This window comes from Alligator mississippiensis, chromosome 3, assembly GCF_030867095.1.
Source record: "Alligator mississippiensis isolate rAllMis1 chromosome 3, rAllMis1, whole genome shotgun sequence".
Classification (NCBI taxonomy): Eukaryota; Metazoa; Chordata; order Crocodylia; family Alligatoridae; genus Alligator; species Alligator mississippiensis.
Window position 1 is genome coordinate 162,937,278 of NC_081826.1, and position 17,393 is coordinate 162,954,670.

General features: G+C 44.2%; 1 pseudogene; it reads left to right on the forward strand.

Moving 5' to 3' along the window:
• Nucleotides 1-2,583: 2,583 nt before the first annotated feature.
• Nucleotides 2,584-6,697, forward strand: LOC109283922 (uncharacterized; annotated as a pseudogene).
• The last annotated feature ends 10,696 nt before the right edge of the window (nt 6,698-17,393 follow it).

Genomic DNA, 17,393 nt, shown 5'->3' on the forward strand with positions numbered 1-17,393 from the left:
TCTATGTGCTGTACCTGTCCTACCATTGCCAGAAGGGTAAAGTATTACCCACCCTTCTCCTGAGGTGCCTAGTACCCATTGTGAGGGGAACAGCTTAGAAATAGATTTTAGTGAGAAGGAAAAAAGACAGTGGTAGTGCAAACGCAGAAATAGAAGTGTCAGGTTTGACAGCAACTCCACTGCAAGTGAGAAGTTTAGGAAGCAAAATACTGAAGAGCAATTCCGAGTGAGTGTAATCACTGCATGGGAGCATAAGCCTGAAGAGGAACAAGATTCAAGCCCAAGTGTGGGGAAGGACCAGAGGCAGAAAGAGATCGTGATCGTGGTTACAGAGGTTCCCAGGAGGCAAAAAGAGTTTTGCTCAGTGAGGAATGACTTGAGGGACTCAGTATGAAAAGAGCTGCTCAGGTATACAGATAAAGAGGGTATCAATGGCCTCCTTACAATGAAGTTATTGGAACTGTTGGTGAAATACAAGCCGGAGTGAGCGAGCACAGCAAAAGCTAAAGGAGAAGAGTTACCAACTCTGCTGATCATGGCGGGAGATTTAGACTGAGACAGCCCAGCATTCCCATCGTCCCCAGAAGATGAAATTACGGCACTGTTGGACTATAAGTGGGGATGACAGACTGTGGATCTTAAATTCAGTGATATCAGTAAGAGAGCACTGTGACATAAACAAAATATGCTAGTACTACTTTTAGTTTGGTGAGTATGGAGGGACAGTCATTTTGCTACTAAATTGGGCAAAATTTGTGCCCAAGTTAGTGGCATTGGGCACAAATGCCACATTGGGCACAAATTTAGTAGCCCATTGTGCCCACAAGATTTAGTGGCAATTGGGTGCCCAATTATTCAAAATTAAATTGGAATCTTTACTTGATGATGTCATAAAACAAAATATTTGGTTCAGTAATCACCCGTGCATTCACAACTGAGTTTCAAAAAAGAGGACTTCCGCAAGCGCACATGTTATTTATATTGGAAAACAACCTTGCCATGCAAACAGCCATCCATCGCATGGTTAGCGCCAACATTCCAAATCCAGAAAGAGACCTATAATTTTATACGATAGTGAAAAAATATATGATACATGGACTCTGTGTACTTTCAACAGTAATTCACCATGCATGAGTGAGGGAAAGTGTACCAAAGATTTTCCCAAGCATTTCAACAAGAAACAATATCCTTTATATAAAAGCCGAACACATGCAATCCAAGTAGGCAACCACAGAAGACATTCATTACGTCATTCCACACAATATCTTTTGTTAAAATACATAGCTCATATCAATGCTGAAGTATGACATCAATAAAATCCATCAAATATAGCTTTAAATACATTTACAAAGGATATGACTATGCCAATATCAAAATAGTAAATAATCAACATCTACAACATGACAAGATAGCCAAATACCTCTATGTAAGGTATGTGACACCACCAGAAGCTATGTGGAGATTGCTGGAAAACCATACGCACAATAGATCTCATGCAATCATTAGATTAGCAGTTCATTTGCCACTGCAACTGTCAGTATATTTTCAACCAGGACATGAACATGAGACCATCAATCACACAGCCATTTTAAAAATAACTTTAAATGCTTGCTTTACATTAAATCAAAATTGCCCCGAAGCACAATGGTATTTATTTAGCAAAATTCCATATTGTGGCCCGGTGAGGGGCTAGGGGCAGAGTCAGCACAGAGTTGGGGAACTGACTGGCAACTGCTCAGATGAGGGTTGTGGTAGAGACCCAAAAGCCTGAGCCAGGGCTGCTCAAGGAATGTAGAGTCCCCCTATGGGGTTGCTAAAGGGAGCAGGGCAGGGTGTATGAGGCCGAAGGTGGGTGGTATGAGAGGCCTGGTGAGAGCAGGCGGAATGCAAGAGGCCCCAGTGAGAGGGGGGGCAGAGTGAATGTGGCTCAGAAAAGGGCAGTGCGTAAGAGGCTGACCTATGCGTGGGCACAGAATTTGACCAGGCATGTATGTATCACTCTTTAACAGTGGGCACTTGAAGGGCAGCCTCTCACCTGATAATTACAATATGGCGTAGCAAGTAAGCAAGGCAGGCATTTGCCCATAGACAGGGGGAGGGCCAGTATTGGGACTGGGCCTGGCAGCTTGCCCCTGTCCCACATATCATTATGTATTTCATTAAGGTGTTTGGAGAAGATAAAGAGGCAGAGACAGCATGCTCCCCAGGATGCTTTCAGTGAGTCCAAATGATATAGAAAGAATTTGTTTAAGAGTGATACTACTGCGTGTCTGTGGAGCAACCAGTTTTGAACCATTACATACTGTTACCAATGTCCTCTGTAATACATTTCAAGAAGCAACATGAAGACAAAATTTGCTGGCCAAAGATAAAGAATGGGACCAATGTCTGGAGGAAACAGCTGGAATTCAAATGCCCAGACAGTTGAGGCAAAAGTTTGTATTCATTTGCATATTTTGTAAACCATCTAATGCATTGCAACTATGGGAACAATTTATGGAAGGCATGACAGAGGACCACAGCAGACATCATGATAACAAAGTGTTAGTACAAAAAGCATTGCTGGATAGACAAGCATCGTCGATGGTTCATGGAATGAATTGTAGTTCTTTTGATCTCCCTGATCCAGGCGTGATTGAACAAAATAATGACACCCTTTATGACATCGATGAAGAATTTGCAGAAGCGGATCAACGAATTAGAAACCTCAATGTGCAACAGAAATATGCCTTCGATCAAATTGTTAATACTATAAATGGAGACAATGCAAATCACTGCTTTTATTTGGATAGACCTGGAGGATCTGGGAAAACTTACTTATATAACATCTTAATTTGCTATATTAGAGGAATTGGGAAAATTGTTCTCCCTTTTGCAACAACAGGAATAGCTGCTCTTCTTTTAAAAGGAGGAAAAACAATACACAGTGGCTTCAAATGACTGATCCCAATAATTGAAACATCTGCTTCAAATATGATTTTACATTCAACTGAAGCTGACACACTGAAAAATGCCACATTAATAATTGATGAAGCCACTATGATGCACAATCATGCACTTAGATGCATTGATTTATTGTTAAAAGAAATTATGCAAAATGTTATGCCATTTGGAGGAAAAATAATTTTATTAGTTGGAGTCTTCATACAAACATTACCAGTGGCAGTAAGATGTACAAGAATGGAGTCAACTGAGGCTGTTAGAGATGGATCATCAGCTCATTCAGACAAAATATTCAAACACCTGGATATGTGCAATATGATCAGAGGGCAAGAGTTCTAGAACTGATGAACTTGTCACCTCGATGACATCATTGACTCACTTTTGATAGTGAGGCATGTGCAATGGTCTCCATGGCCTAACAGAGTGATGTGTGCAAATACACAAGTGGTGGGTGAAGACTCTTGGGTACTGTGTGCACGCCACAATGATTGATGGGGAGAGATGACTGACAGATGGGAAGATTGAAGGACAATTTATAAGGGAATCCTGAGAGGATTGAGAGAGAGAGGAAGAGAGGATGTGTGTGGAGTGTGGGTGCACAAGTATATGGGCACATACATGTGATGTGGCAGTGAAGTGCATGGTGAGAGTGAGGATAGTAATCATGGGAGAGTGTGGAGTTTGTGGATGTTAGGTCATTTGGTCATGGGTAAAGAATCTGTAAACTCAGTCAGAATCCCTGTCACTGCTGTGACTGAGATTCATAGAGTGAGCCTGTTGCTGCAATATACTGTCCTTTGGCAGGTTCTCTATAAGTGTTATACTTCTGGTCACAGTTAAATGCCAGTGTTGTCTATGATTATATAGGTGTTTGTCTTTGTGGAGTTGTTCTTTGTTAATGTTATGATTACAGTTCCAGTACAAATTTCTGTTGAATGTTGATTGATCTCCGTGTATTTAAAAAGGTTGGATGGGGACTGGCCATAATCCAATGTCCAATCTGTAACCCTAAAACCCGCCACCTTCAAAGACTTAAGCGAAAGGGCCTAGACTCTGAGAGAGGACTAACAACCCTCTGGCCCCTTGTTGTTATATTGTAGGGTCTTGGTATTAAGGCGTTGTGGCCAGCCTTTCCAGGCATGCATAAAAAGTAATAATTTGTGGTCACATTTCACCAAATCAAATTATCACAAAATATGCAAACTGAAGGACATCAATTCAATGAATGGACTCTCAAAATTGGTGAAGGAACAATGTTGAATGGTTATAGGTTGCTGTCACAGGCAGGGTCCTACAGGAGGACCGTGATCTCCTCAAGGCCCCTTCCCGTGACAACTTGGCCCAAGGGCACCCTCAGTTTCTCGCCCGCCACATCTTTGATGTTGAAATATGTTAGGGAGGCTGCCTTTTCCGCCCTCTTGGGCACGTCTTGCTGTAGTCTCTGCCCTGTGGACTCCTGGACCCCTCATGGGTCCCGCTCTACAAATGGGTGCTTCCGGGGCACCCTAGCCTTAGGTGCCCTGCTCCTAAGGAGGAGAAACTGCTAGGAAGGGACGCTAGCAGTGAGGGAATAAGGAGCCCAGCTGCGGGTTGCCAGGGCAACCAGGGAAGTTCAGCTGACCGGAAGGGGCAGGGCCTGGTCCTTATAAAGCCCAGGGGCTAAGGCCAGGCTAGCAGTTCCCTGTCAGCTGCCAAAGAGGAAGGAGTTTGCTTACAGAAGGGATAGAGTATTTCCTGTGTCGTGGAAACACACACAGAGTACTTTTGGGTCAGGTCAGCAGAAGCTTTTATTTAAAAGAAACTACAGCTGTAGGGGGAGTTCCAAAGTGACATGGATTTCCCAAGCACTTGGAAGGGGTCCCCCCCCAAGAGCAAAATCAGGAGGCTTATATATTTTTTAACAGTCGCTTATAACTCACGTGATCATATAGTGAAATTAGCATGAAAAGCGGCTATAATATTACTTTATTATTTGTTTGCTGTAATCAGGATGGGAATTATGGGGGAGGTAGGGTTAGTTCACAAACCTCCTTCTTGCACCTGGAAATCTACTTTGTACATACTTTTTTTTTCTACCTTCAAGGCCGCGGTGAGCGAAGCATTTGCAGAAGAGTTACAAAGAACAAACACTTGCCCTTATCTGTTCTACTGTACCGAGCCAGCAATTCTACACAAAGCGGTTATGTCATCTTATAACTAAAATAATCAAAGTTTAAGGCATATATTTTTTTTGATTCCACACCTGGTAGGCTTAAGCACTGTTATGGCTAGGCGGCTTCTGTTTAAGTTATAGCCGGTTGGCTTGTATTTTGTGTTGCCGTTTATCACCGGTGGTTTGGGTGAGGCTATTAGGGGTTGGAGGAGGCCTCATAGGGGCTCAACTGCGACAGTTGCCACCAGATGTAACTGAAATACTGGAAAACTTTATTTAGATGGAGCCCATTGTCAAAGCAGTTTACAGGAAACGTATTGAAGTGGAAAACTTGGATTCCTTTGAGAAGAAAATTATCATAACTCCTAAGAATAAACACATCATGGCACTGAATAATGAAATTATAACCTTGATGCCTGGTGAAATTAAAAAATACTACAGCACAGATTCAATGACGATGGATGATTCTGAAAATCAAGCTACTTATCCCATTGAATTTTTAAATGCTCATACACCATCAGGGCTGCCACCGCATAAATTGCAGTTGAAAATTGGTGCTGTTATGTTAGTCAGAAATATGAATCCAAAAAAGGGATTGTGAAAGGGAACCCAACTGATAATAAGAGGATTACACCAAAATTTCCTAGTGTCAACAGATAAAGTGATCCCGCCAGATTATTGTACCAAAAACGGGTTAAGTGACACAACCATCCGCAACTGGTGATGCGGTGGCAGAGTGTGTCCGCAATCTAACCCTCCATGTGAGCGGCGTGTGATCACCTGTGGCCTAGCCAACCAAAAACTACCTAATGGGCATGGCTGGCTGCTCAGCATGTCCATGTGTTCCAGAACTTACCATCAGGGGAGCTTTCGGATTGGCTAAAAAATGTATATAGGGGACCGCACACCTTGGTGCAGGGTCCCTGGGCTCCGACACTTGAGACAGACTGATCACCTGTCTTGGGGCCTGGTCAGACCCCTAGGTTACCAGCAGAAGCTGCTCTGGTTGTTCCGAGCGCCATAGCTTACTGCCTCGCTTCACCCGCCACCCGTTGCTTGCCTTGCCATTGTATATAGTTTATCATCTGTATTGTTCTCCAAGTTATATCACCTACCAAGTGTTCAACTGTTCTGTAAGTAAACTTCAAGTTTTATTTCACCCTCTCATTGCCTCCGGTATACATCTCTCTCTTGCACCCGACATCCTGGAGCGTGTCTGGGTTGGTGTCACCACCTGGTGCCCCACTCAGGACGTGACTGCGGCCATTTTCCCACATACCTTGAGGAGTACGCGCCCCAACCTAGATGCTGAAATAATTACAGGTACTAATATAGTAGAACGTGTCATCATACCTAGGATTGATTTGGCTCTATCAGACACACAACTACCTTTCATTCTGAAAAGGAGACATTTTCCCATAATAACAGCATTTGCAATAACAATTAATAAATCACAAGGACAAACGTTTGGGACTCTGCTTACCAGAACCAGTGTTTTCCCATGGACAATTATATGTGGACCTAACAAGAACCAGGAATGAAAATATCTTAAAATATATATATTTCACCGGTGGAAAACAAATAAGGAAATCTAAACAGTGACAAGAAAATATTCACTGAAAGCATAGACTTTAAGGAGATTCATAGATTCATGATATTTGGTGATAATTGATTCCTGCCACACCATCTGGATGCTTAACCAAACTGTGAGCAACCAAAAGGCAGATTGGGTAACCAGCCCCAAAGGGGTACTGGGTCACAGAACGAGGAAGGTATTGTTCAGCCTATTTTATTTAAGTTTTACACATATTTAATTTACTGAATAAATATAAAAAGTAAAATCTGTTTGCTTTTGTCATGTGAAATTCATCCATCATCCTTGATGGGCAATTCACTAGTATATATAATAATGATATCTTTACTGGTATATGTCTATATAATAGTGATTGTGCTGTTTTTTATCTGGTGAGGACAGTGAGCCCCATTAGGCTTGTCTATTTACATGAAGCACTCTGTCACCCTTCCAGCTCTGGCTGCCTTTCTTTTAGTATTGAACATGGAGAATTCTCAAGAGATTTCTGATGCAGTAGGTCTTTTTCTAAAGGTAAACAACCATCTTCACACTGCTGAAAATTCTTACACTTTTGGTAAGATTACTGTTTTGGTAAGATTATGCTCTTTGGGTATCCTGAGTTCTGCTGACTAGCTAATCCTTTTAAATGAACAAATGAGATTTTTGAAGCATCTGAGGTATATTGAACATGTAAAGAACAATAAGCAGCTCTCAAATCTTTTAAATATAAGGGTGAGTTGGGCAACTGGTTTTGCAAAAAGTTTTAAAGACGCATCTTGTTCTTACATACACATTATTCAACAGGAGACTTTTCCCATTTTGGCGATTACCTTTTCCATTTTCTCTAAAAAGGAAAAAAACATAATTACATACTTTTTACATCCATGTTTCCTGTTTCTTAATTTGGTAATACAAAATATATATACATATCACTACCATATGCCTATAGCAAAATAACTGTTTACAAGTGAAATGCAATATATCTTTGCATTTTATCATTTAAATACATGTGGATTACTAACTGTCTACTAACTCTTTAGTCCATGTGCTTGTATAATGTTGGAATGTAATCTCATGGCATATTATCCCACAATGGTTCAGGTACACATTACTCATTAGAACAGGATTTTGCGGGGTCCCCTGCCTGCTCGGGGTCTTGGTCCAGGGGGGTGGGTGCCCTGTTACCTAATAATAAGAAAGACTGAACTCATTTGTATGCATCTCGTAAGGACAATGAGCTCTGCCTTTGGAAATATGTCCATTAAGCATGCTCTGCACAGTCAAGCCAAGTTTGAAAAAAAAATGCCCCTGTCTGCTGAGTGTCCTGAAGCAGGGTAGGTGGCCTTGATCAATAATGATAATGGATAATCATAGCTGCTACTATAAAGAGTATTAAAAGTTAATATTGGATGAATGCATGAGTGACTGAATATTCAAGCATATACTGTCTGCTGAAGAAGCAGCCTTTAGAACAGGATGATAAGAAGAACAAACAACAAACAACCTACAAGAAGATAAGGAGCAAGAACAAACACCCTATCTCAGGATGTTGTGAAGCAACTCCTCACCATCTGTATGCCTAAACCATGGCATATATGACTGAAGGACTGTGAGTTTTGATAAAGTCAACTCAGCAACTGAGCAACTCAGCTCAACAACAAAGTGATTGGCTGAGTGGGTTGTCAGGGGCACAACAGTCTGCCTGGATTAAGTATAAGAGGACAGTGGAGACCAGGCCCCAACGATGCTGTATGCCATCCACATCACATTGGGAGAACCTGCCAGGGTCCCTCCCGGAAGATCATCAGGTCCAGAGTCATTGCAACTGGCCATTGTCACTGAACCTGAGCACCAGTGGATTGGCCTCTGTGTGTGTGTGTGTGTGTGTGTGTGAGTCTGAACGGTTTTATGTAAGAGCATTGCTTTTCCCCATTTGATCTATGTGTGTCACTCAATAAAGATTGATTGCCGAACTCGTGCGTTGGTCTTTTGTCCAACAGTACCTGTTGAAATGTGAATACAGCATGTTTTCTCTGAGCAACAACAGCATGGCACAATGCGGGGGGGCAGAGGCAGATTAAGATTCCTTGGGGCACTGGGATCTCCATCCTACTGTGCCCCCCACGCACACCGTGCCCAGGACAGCTGCTCCCTCCCCCCTGCTGAGGACCCCCAACCGCCAGCTGCTCCCCCCCAGCCAGCCAGGGGCCCCCACACCGTGCCCTGCCTGCACGAAGCTGTGAGAACAGGGGAGCCGGGCAGTAGTGTAGGACAACAGGATGAGCAATCCCCGTCCAGCCAGAGCAAAAAATAAAAGGCAGCAGCAATCCCAAGCGGCTTCTAGTGGACAAGGGGGTGAACTACAAAAAAAACTGCAACTCCATCTGGTGGACAAAGAGGCTCATTACATGTCTTTGACTGCCTTTGTGTTTGCACGCAATGAATCCATGGATGTGGCACTTGAATTCCTGGTGAGCCAAATTAAACTACATCTGAGGAGTGTTGGTTTAATGCACAAGAAAGACTTTTAAAGTGTAGGGATATCCCACTGGTGCAAACAGACACGCTGTTGCAGTGCACGAAAGGGCAAAAATTGTGGCGTGTACATGAGCCTGAGATGGATAGAGTTACCAAAGGATAAAGTATTGCCCAGTGTGAAAACATTGGCTTCTGGAAAGATGGTGGCTCCAATGGCACCTTTAAGGACCAAGGAAATAGTGCAACCAGGGCCACAGGGAGGGTTTGCAATGAAGACAACCATAGTTGCTTTAATAGCTGAGCAGCTTTGTGCTATAGGAAAAAGAATAGGACCATTTAAAAAGGAAACAGCAATTTCTTGGTTATCTGAGGTGGCTCTCACAAATGAAGGGTCAGGATATACTGTTGTGATACACTAGATATTGCACAAGAGTGCATGCATATGCATGACTTTGCAGCTTTGCCTGTAGAAATCAAAAACTGCAAGGTACAGAATAGTGCTGAGAGATGAAATTATGAAGTTGTTTTTTCCAAGTGAATCAGCACTGACAAAGAAAGACAAACCGCAGGCGAGAGGCCAGAGGCTTACTTGGAGTGAAAAAAGCTATTATTCATTGTTGCTGGTTTGGCACAACCCTTGAGGGGAAACCCAAACAACTTTGATTTTGACACGAGAGCTTTTAAAGGAGCCATTGGTACACAGCTTTAATTCAAGACTAAGAGTGTATTTAGAAGGAGAAGCAGCTGATGCTTCATTATAAGAGATTATGTATTAGGCTACGCAGGGATTTGAGCTAGGGAGCAGTCACGATATTGATTGCTGGAAGGCAGGAAAGATTGAAATGGTATTGCCTAAGGCTGGAGATGAATGTTTTAAGAGAAAGAAGAAATACAGCAGTGACATAAACATGGTGACAGAACTGTTCAATTCAACAGTGGATTTATAGCCCATAGAACAGAACAGGGAAAAGCAATCCTGAGTGAGCTTAATAACAGAACAGGAGCGCAAGTCTGAGAAGGGACAAGTCCCAGGTATGAATTCAAGGGAAGATCAAGGGCAAAGAAGGGACTGTTTCTCTAGAGATCCCCAGGAGGGGAATAATTGGAGACAGAAAGAAACTCATTCTGTTAGGAATGAGATAAGAGACTCAGTATGGAGGAAGCTTCTTACCTATACAGATAGGGAAGCAATAGATGGTTTACCCACAATGAAGTTGTTACAATTATCGGTAAAATATCAGCAGGAAAAAGCAAGTGCAGCAAAAAAATAAAGGGGAGAAGTTGCCTCCACCTGTCTCGACACAAGACTCAGACTGAGACAGCCTGGAGCTCCTCTCGTCCCCAGAGACTGAGATCTTGGCACTGACTTTACAGTTCTTGGCTGACTCTTCAGTTTCTGCCATCTGCTGGAACATGGGACATGACACTTTTGCTATACAAATCAGTTGGGTTTTGAAAGTTAGTTCACCGGTACTGCCAGGCAAAATGGTTAATAACTGCAATATTGGTTTGGTATGTGCCCCATGTAATCTTCACCAATCACTTTTCCAGATATACGTGCAACTGAACTTTCCCGTCAAAAATCTGCAATTAAGCAGTAGCAACAAGACTTAACTTCAGGCACCTTCTTCCACAGTATACACAACCATGTCAATTCCTGTTTCACCAGAATTATCATTGAACTGGACTGTATATAATAACTCTATTGGAGAATGTCAGGACACCACATTAAATTGGACACAATTTGCATATACGGACATTGGTATGAAAAAAGATCTACAGCAAAAGCTCTGTTATCCAGCACCCATGGGGAACGGGAGGTGCCGGATAACCAAATAAGCTGGTTACTTGAGAGGCCCAAATAGGCATCTTTGCCTATCCAGGCTGCTGCCCCTCCCACTGCATCCAGTGCACTGCCAGCCCTCCCTGGTGTCAATGTGCCAGGGGAAAGGGAGTGGGGCAGTGCGCAGCCTGCTTTGCCCCGGGCCATGGGGGCTCAGCGAAACTGGAAGTGCCATGGTGGGCACTTCCGGTTTCGCTTTTGCCGCGTCGACCAGCCTGCCAGTTAATGGAGCATGCCGGTTTCTAAGGTACCGGATAACACGGCTTTCACTGTAGTAGGATAGTGGTCTATCTAAATGAGTTATATGTCTGATCTGTTTAAGTTCAATGCTGTAATAACACCTACTATTGTAGCTGCAGGTCTAGTATATGTAAAAAGGAATTAACTTTAATCACCGAGCCAGTGAGAGCCTTAAGAAAAATTGAAATGTATCTTGATCACATGAATTTGAATTGGTTAAATAAGAAATGGAGTAAACTTATTAGACCCTAAAATTAGGATGGTCTAATTGGGTACAAAAAATACAGAGGTCATTGCATAGAGGGAGGAAAAGGAGAGATTTACCAGGTGTAATCAGTGACATAAGCATGGGCAGAAGTCTGCTCAACTTTGCGGATAGAGACCCTGGCTAGTAAGTTTCACAGGTAACTCATGAAATTCAAAGCTTAAAAGCCCTCATCACAACTGCACTTTCTAAGGTCTCATACCAATAGTGGTTCACAGCAGATACTCCCGAAGTGGAGAGAACTGAATTAATTAGACCACATCATTTCGCTGAAAACAGTTCATTAGCTACAGAAGGATACAGCATTGTCATTTTCATATGTCCAGACTCAACTGTGGGTCCAAAACATTGTCATGGCTTCATTATGACAGGGATATGCAAGAATTAAAAGAGATAGTATTACTATAACAGCTGCACAGTTTTGCTTGGCTGCAAACTGAATAGATGAGCCATGCCTAAGGACTTTGCAGAGAAGGGCAGCAAAAAGTTTGCAGAGGGTGCACAGCTTTCCAAACTGAGGGTGTGCTGTGCAAAATGCATACTTTTACTGGTAGACAAGGTTCTTTGGGTGAATCTGATATCTTTTATTAGACCAACTTAAATAGCTGGAGAACAATTTTTAAGCAAGCTTTTGGGTTCAAAAAACATTTGTCAGGCTAAGGAAGTTTCAGCAGTTGATATGTGCTCTTCCTGCTTTTTACTGGTGCATTTAAACTGCAGCCAGAGTCCCCCACCACAAAACCCAGGCTCTGATTGCCTACTATGGAGCCATAAAAAGTTGAGGGAAGGAAAAGAACACCAGGGAGAGAGAGAAAAATCTGAGCCTGGAGATAGGGACAGCGACTCAGCCCCCTCCTTTCCCCCAGGCAGAAGGAACAGAACTGTGTCTTGCCAGGGAGCAGAGTTCAGGACAGGGGAGAGTCTGAGTCATCCCAGGAGAAACTGTTTCCTCACTGGGTTGGAACTGTGCCCTCAGGGACACAGATATCCAGGGAGGGAGTAGGAAAGAGTTAGTAAGCCAGCTGGGCATTGGGAGAAGCTGTTGGGTCAGAGACTTGTTAAGGGAAACCCCTGTTCAAGCTAGGCGAGCTTGAGTGGCTTGGTCAGGGACCTGGGGAAAAAAAAAACAATGGGGAAGTTCCCTGTTTGAGCTGGGAAAAGGGAACCCTCATGCTGGGTTGTAAGCAACAGGAGTGGCAGTGGTTTCAGAGGACTGCCTGAAGAAGCACCAGACTCATGGGGAACGGGTGTGGGGAGACATTTAACCATGGAGCGTGTGCAGACAATTTATTCCAGGCTGCACAAGAGGAAGCCACCTGTTGCATCGTGGGCCTCAGCAGAGAACTCTGCTGAAGGGAGACCTGTGTCCAAAGTGAAGCCAGAGTACATTTGCACCACCTAGCCGTGGACCACGGCAATAACCGTGTTTCTCTTTATTTGCAAGGGGAGTGGGGTTTAACCCCAGGGGGAAACTTTCAAAGTTTATGACCAGGAGAATGTAATCAGTGAGAGAGTTGACTCTAAGTCGGGGCAGGCAATTGTTTTGGGCAGAGGGCTGCTTACTGAGTTTTGGCAAGCCATCAAGGGCCGCATGACAGGAAGCCCAGGGCAGATTAATATTAATTTTCTAAATTTTTTAGGGCCCTGCGGGCTGGATAGAATAGCCTGGTGGGCCGCATCCAGTCCCCGGGCTGCATTTTGCCCACCCCTGCTGTAAGTTGTAACAACCACTGCTTCTCTTAATGCTGTATTTATATATAATGGTCAATTATTATTTCTTTCTAATGTACTATTGATAATATATATTTCCTGTTACTGTTATTAATCCATTTTCCCTTTCTTGTATATAGTTGTATATAAATAAAGAAAATCCCTTTTTTCTCAGTGGGGCTTATAGTGAGGTTCTTGGGCAGTGAGGGTGAGGGACACCCTCCCCAGGGACACCTCAGTTAACAGACCTACTTGAGGGGGGGTCCCAAGGTTACTGGCACCCTGAGGATCCAGAATCCGGCACATCGCCCCGCCTAGTGTGCCGGCAAGGGTTACATTACAATTCCTGGGGGTAAGAGGATGGGGGAGAGAAGCTGGCATCAGATCCTGTCCAGGGAAGGTAAATGATCCAGCTGCCTCTGCCTTCGGTTTGCTGAGTGTGTTTGGTGGGCTGTGTGCTTGGGGCGTGTGCTCTGAGAAGCTTGGAGTGATTGCTGACTGGCCCTACAAGAAGCCCTAACAAGGGGCCTGAGCATCCTTTGTAAGCAGCTTTTTAGCATTCTTAAATGTATTAATTAATTATATTTATTCTTCAAACATTATTCTGAAAATAATTCTTGATCTTACAGAAGTATTTGGTATAAGATAGTTGAAGGATGTTTTGAACAAACCCAAGCCACATGGCACATAGCAATGCATTAATGCTATATTTCTGTTTTCAGACTGGAACAATTGGGATTTCCAAAGCAATGTTCTGAGTTTAGAAATTGAAAATGTGCTTTCTGAAAATATTTTCCAAAATTAGACTATAGTGACCTTTTTGTGACCATTCCTGCCATAAAACTAATTCATTAGACCAGTGTAGAAGGCAAACACAAAAGAAGTGTAAACACTATCACAACCTCAGAACCAGCTCCACCGCTGATATACATTGGCCTGTTTGCATTGATGTTAATGGCAGGTGACATTAGCTCACTCATGTAAGTTTTGTGGTCAGTTAGTCAAATTCTTTACTCTGTTGAAACTACCAATGCTTGCAGGAAATGGTGAACAGTAGTCACTGTGGTATCTAAGCTATAGCTATACACAAGTTTGTTGATGAATACTAACTTCACTCATCATAGTTCAGCTCCTTTCAAGGAAAACTCTGCCTTGGGGCTCCCCAGAAAGAAGCCTTGTCCTGTTCCCCTCCTTAAGAACCCTTCTGAAGTTAGTCCAGACGTGGCTCTTTAAGGAGCAAGTCTCTGATTTGAAGACCCTGGTTATCCTCTGTCCCTGGCTATGCATAGCATCCCCAAAATCAAAGAGCTCCTTCTTTGATCAGTTCCTGAGAAAATACTCTTCAATGTGTGGGGGTGGGGGGGGTCAGGCTGCTAACATCCCAAACAGCACAGAAGACTCTTCTGCTTCCAACAGCCTTTATTGTGCTGCTGCGTTTTCCCTGTCCTTCCTCAGACTTCTGCTTACTCTCTCTCTCTCTCTCTCTGTCTTCTCTGAGGTGACTCCTTTTTCTCCATGACCCTCCCCCAACTCCCCAGCTCCCTCAGCCTCCTTTTTAACTTAGGCACACTGGGCCACATTTGCAACAAAATGGTTACAAACCTATGGAATAAATCTGGTGACTAAAACCCACCCAATCCAATGAAACATGAAGGGGAACCAATCAGAGAGCAGTCTCTTGGGCCTGCTGCTAGGCCCAGACTGGTATCTTCCCTTGAGTTGAAAAGTGCATCTAGATGTCCTATTTTGAAACTATTTGCAGCTATGTGTGCTCATAGCAAGCCCTTCAAGTGTTCCTTGTAAGACCTCCAGGCTAGAATTCATCCCACTTAGCTCTCTGATCACATCGCTACAGATGTTAAGTGTTGGCCATCCTGAAATGGCTTATCAATTCTGCTCAGATTCACTAAATAATACTGGCTGAAAAAAAACCTGTCACCAAGCTGTTTGCGTATTTGTCCTCATTTCTTCCAGTAGCTATAGCTCTCACCCATGATGAATTGGAATCAGGTTCAACTCTTTTGTCTACTGGGGTTTGAACCTACTATCTCCCAGGCATTGTCTGTCCCTAGGAGTGTGCAAGGCCCAGGGCATATCAGCCTATATGGGTGCCAGGGGGCGGGTGGCGAGCAGCTGGAACAGCAGAACCTGTACAGCACTGTTCATGGGGCCCCCAAAGTACACCGCCCAAGGCAGTCGCCCTGATTTGACTCCACTAGGGATGGCCCTGCTCCCATATGAAAGCTACAATAAGGTACTTTAGTAAGGGGCTTCTCTTCTCTCTGGATTAATTTGTTCAACTATACATATGCTACTTAAACATTTATTGTATCAAAGAGTAGGCAGAGGAGAATGATTCTTTTGCCTGCATTTTAGTTTGCTAGGTGTTTGATGCTGGATTATTTATGAAAATGAAAACAAAGCAGGTGGCAAGTTACAAAAGCATGCGAGTCAAAGCTTTTTTTATTTTCAGACCATCTCTTCATATCATACAGGGCAGCCTGGCTCAGGACTGGCAGTACTGGGGTGTTAAGGTTAAGGGAGCTGAGATGCCCAGAGGATTGTGTGTCAGAGCAGATCAACTGCATGTGGAATGGGAAGTGATGGCCCTGATTTGGCACCCAATGTCAGCAAACCACTTCTGTTAGGGACACTTTCAGAGTGGGAATGCAGGTTTTCAGGATCTGCCCCTGGCAGAACGCCTGGCCTGATACAAATGTTCGCTGTACAGAGCACCCCAGTCTAGTTCAGGTAGGAGCCATTTCCCATCATGCCCTTCCCCACGTATCCCTTCCAATATGGCAAACACGATTCATAAGATAAACCCAAAGATTTAAAATAGGGATCCATAGTGTTAAAAATATGCTACCCTTTTGTGGTCTGAGTTCTTTGCAAAAGAATTGCTGTATTATTTTTCTGTAGTAAAAAAACAAGTGAAAACTAGAAATTAGCATTTTCTGATGGGTGCTTTGAGTCTAACAAGGAGTGCCTTGAATCTAAAAAGGTTGAGAATTACTGCCTTGCAGTCTATAATGCTCTTTCTGTCTCTCTCTGTTGGAAGAATGCTGGAAGGAGTGTTTTGATATTTCTCCTTAAGGTTGTTGTTTCTGTTTTGGTTGTTTTCCCATTTCTCACTCTAGAAATGTCAGGAATACCTGTGTAGCTTTAGAGGTAGTGGCAAATAGTTGTAATGAAAGCAGGGACCTGACAGAACCAAGCAACTGTAGTTAAAGCTTTAGCAGAAATGTGTTTTCAGCCTCTTCTATCCTTTCCTCCTTCACCCCATGTCACTGGGAGGTGGGGGGAGGGTGGGGGGAAGAGTTATGCTATCAGGCATTTATTTTGGTTTATTTTCTTCCCCTCCAAGGGCACTTTCAAATAACCCCCTGTCCCTCGCACTACTGGCTCCTTGTCAGCCTTGAGGGCTTAAAATTCCTGGCCATGGGGCTGTTCTGCCAACCAGCCCAGCCACCACAGGGGTTTATCACCTTGCCAAGCAGTTTGCATGTGCGATAAAGCCCGGTTAGTTTGCTCCTCCTTTACAAGGTGTTGCTCATGAAGTTAAGTCTAAGAAGCCTGTTGATATACAGGCGATTGTTCCTGCTCGGGGCCGCGGCCTAGATGAGGGGGCGTCGGTCTAAGGACAAGGCTCTTTGGGTAAACATGATGTCTTGTCTCAGACCAACTAAACAGTTGGAAAAATTGTGCAAGCTTTCGAGCACAAACACCCGATGTTTCTTCTCCGGAGCCTGGCCTACACGCCAGCTCCTTCGCCAAACCGGCCAGCACTGGCTCATGCGCATGAGCATGCCCTGCCCTGCACCCCGCGACGCCAAAGCCCCGCAGTGTGCCACGGGCTCGCTGCACGAAGGACGAATGTCTCCACGCCCCGCGCTACCTCACGCTCGCCCCCCTGCAAGAGCTGCACCTCCCCCCATCACGCTAGCGCACAACGCAGGCGACACCTCAGCACGGGCCAGGGAGCGGACGCCGAGCCATGACGTCACAATGAAAAGGGCGGGGGGGGAGGGCATTGATTGGCAACCGGGGGCCAACTCCAGACCGAGACTGGGCGGGACGAGGGAGGTCAGCTCCTGTGGCAATAGGAGCTCCAACCCACGCCCTCCCTCAGCCTACCCCGCCTCGCCTCTCCCAGAGTGCACCGCGGCGGCGCAGCTACTTCTGGGCG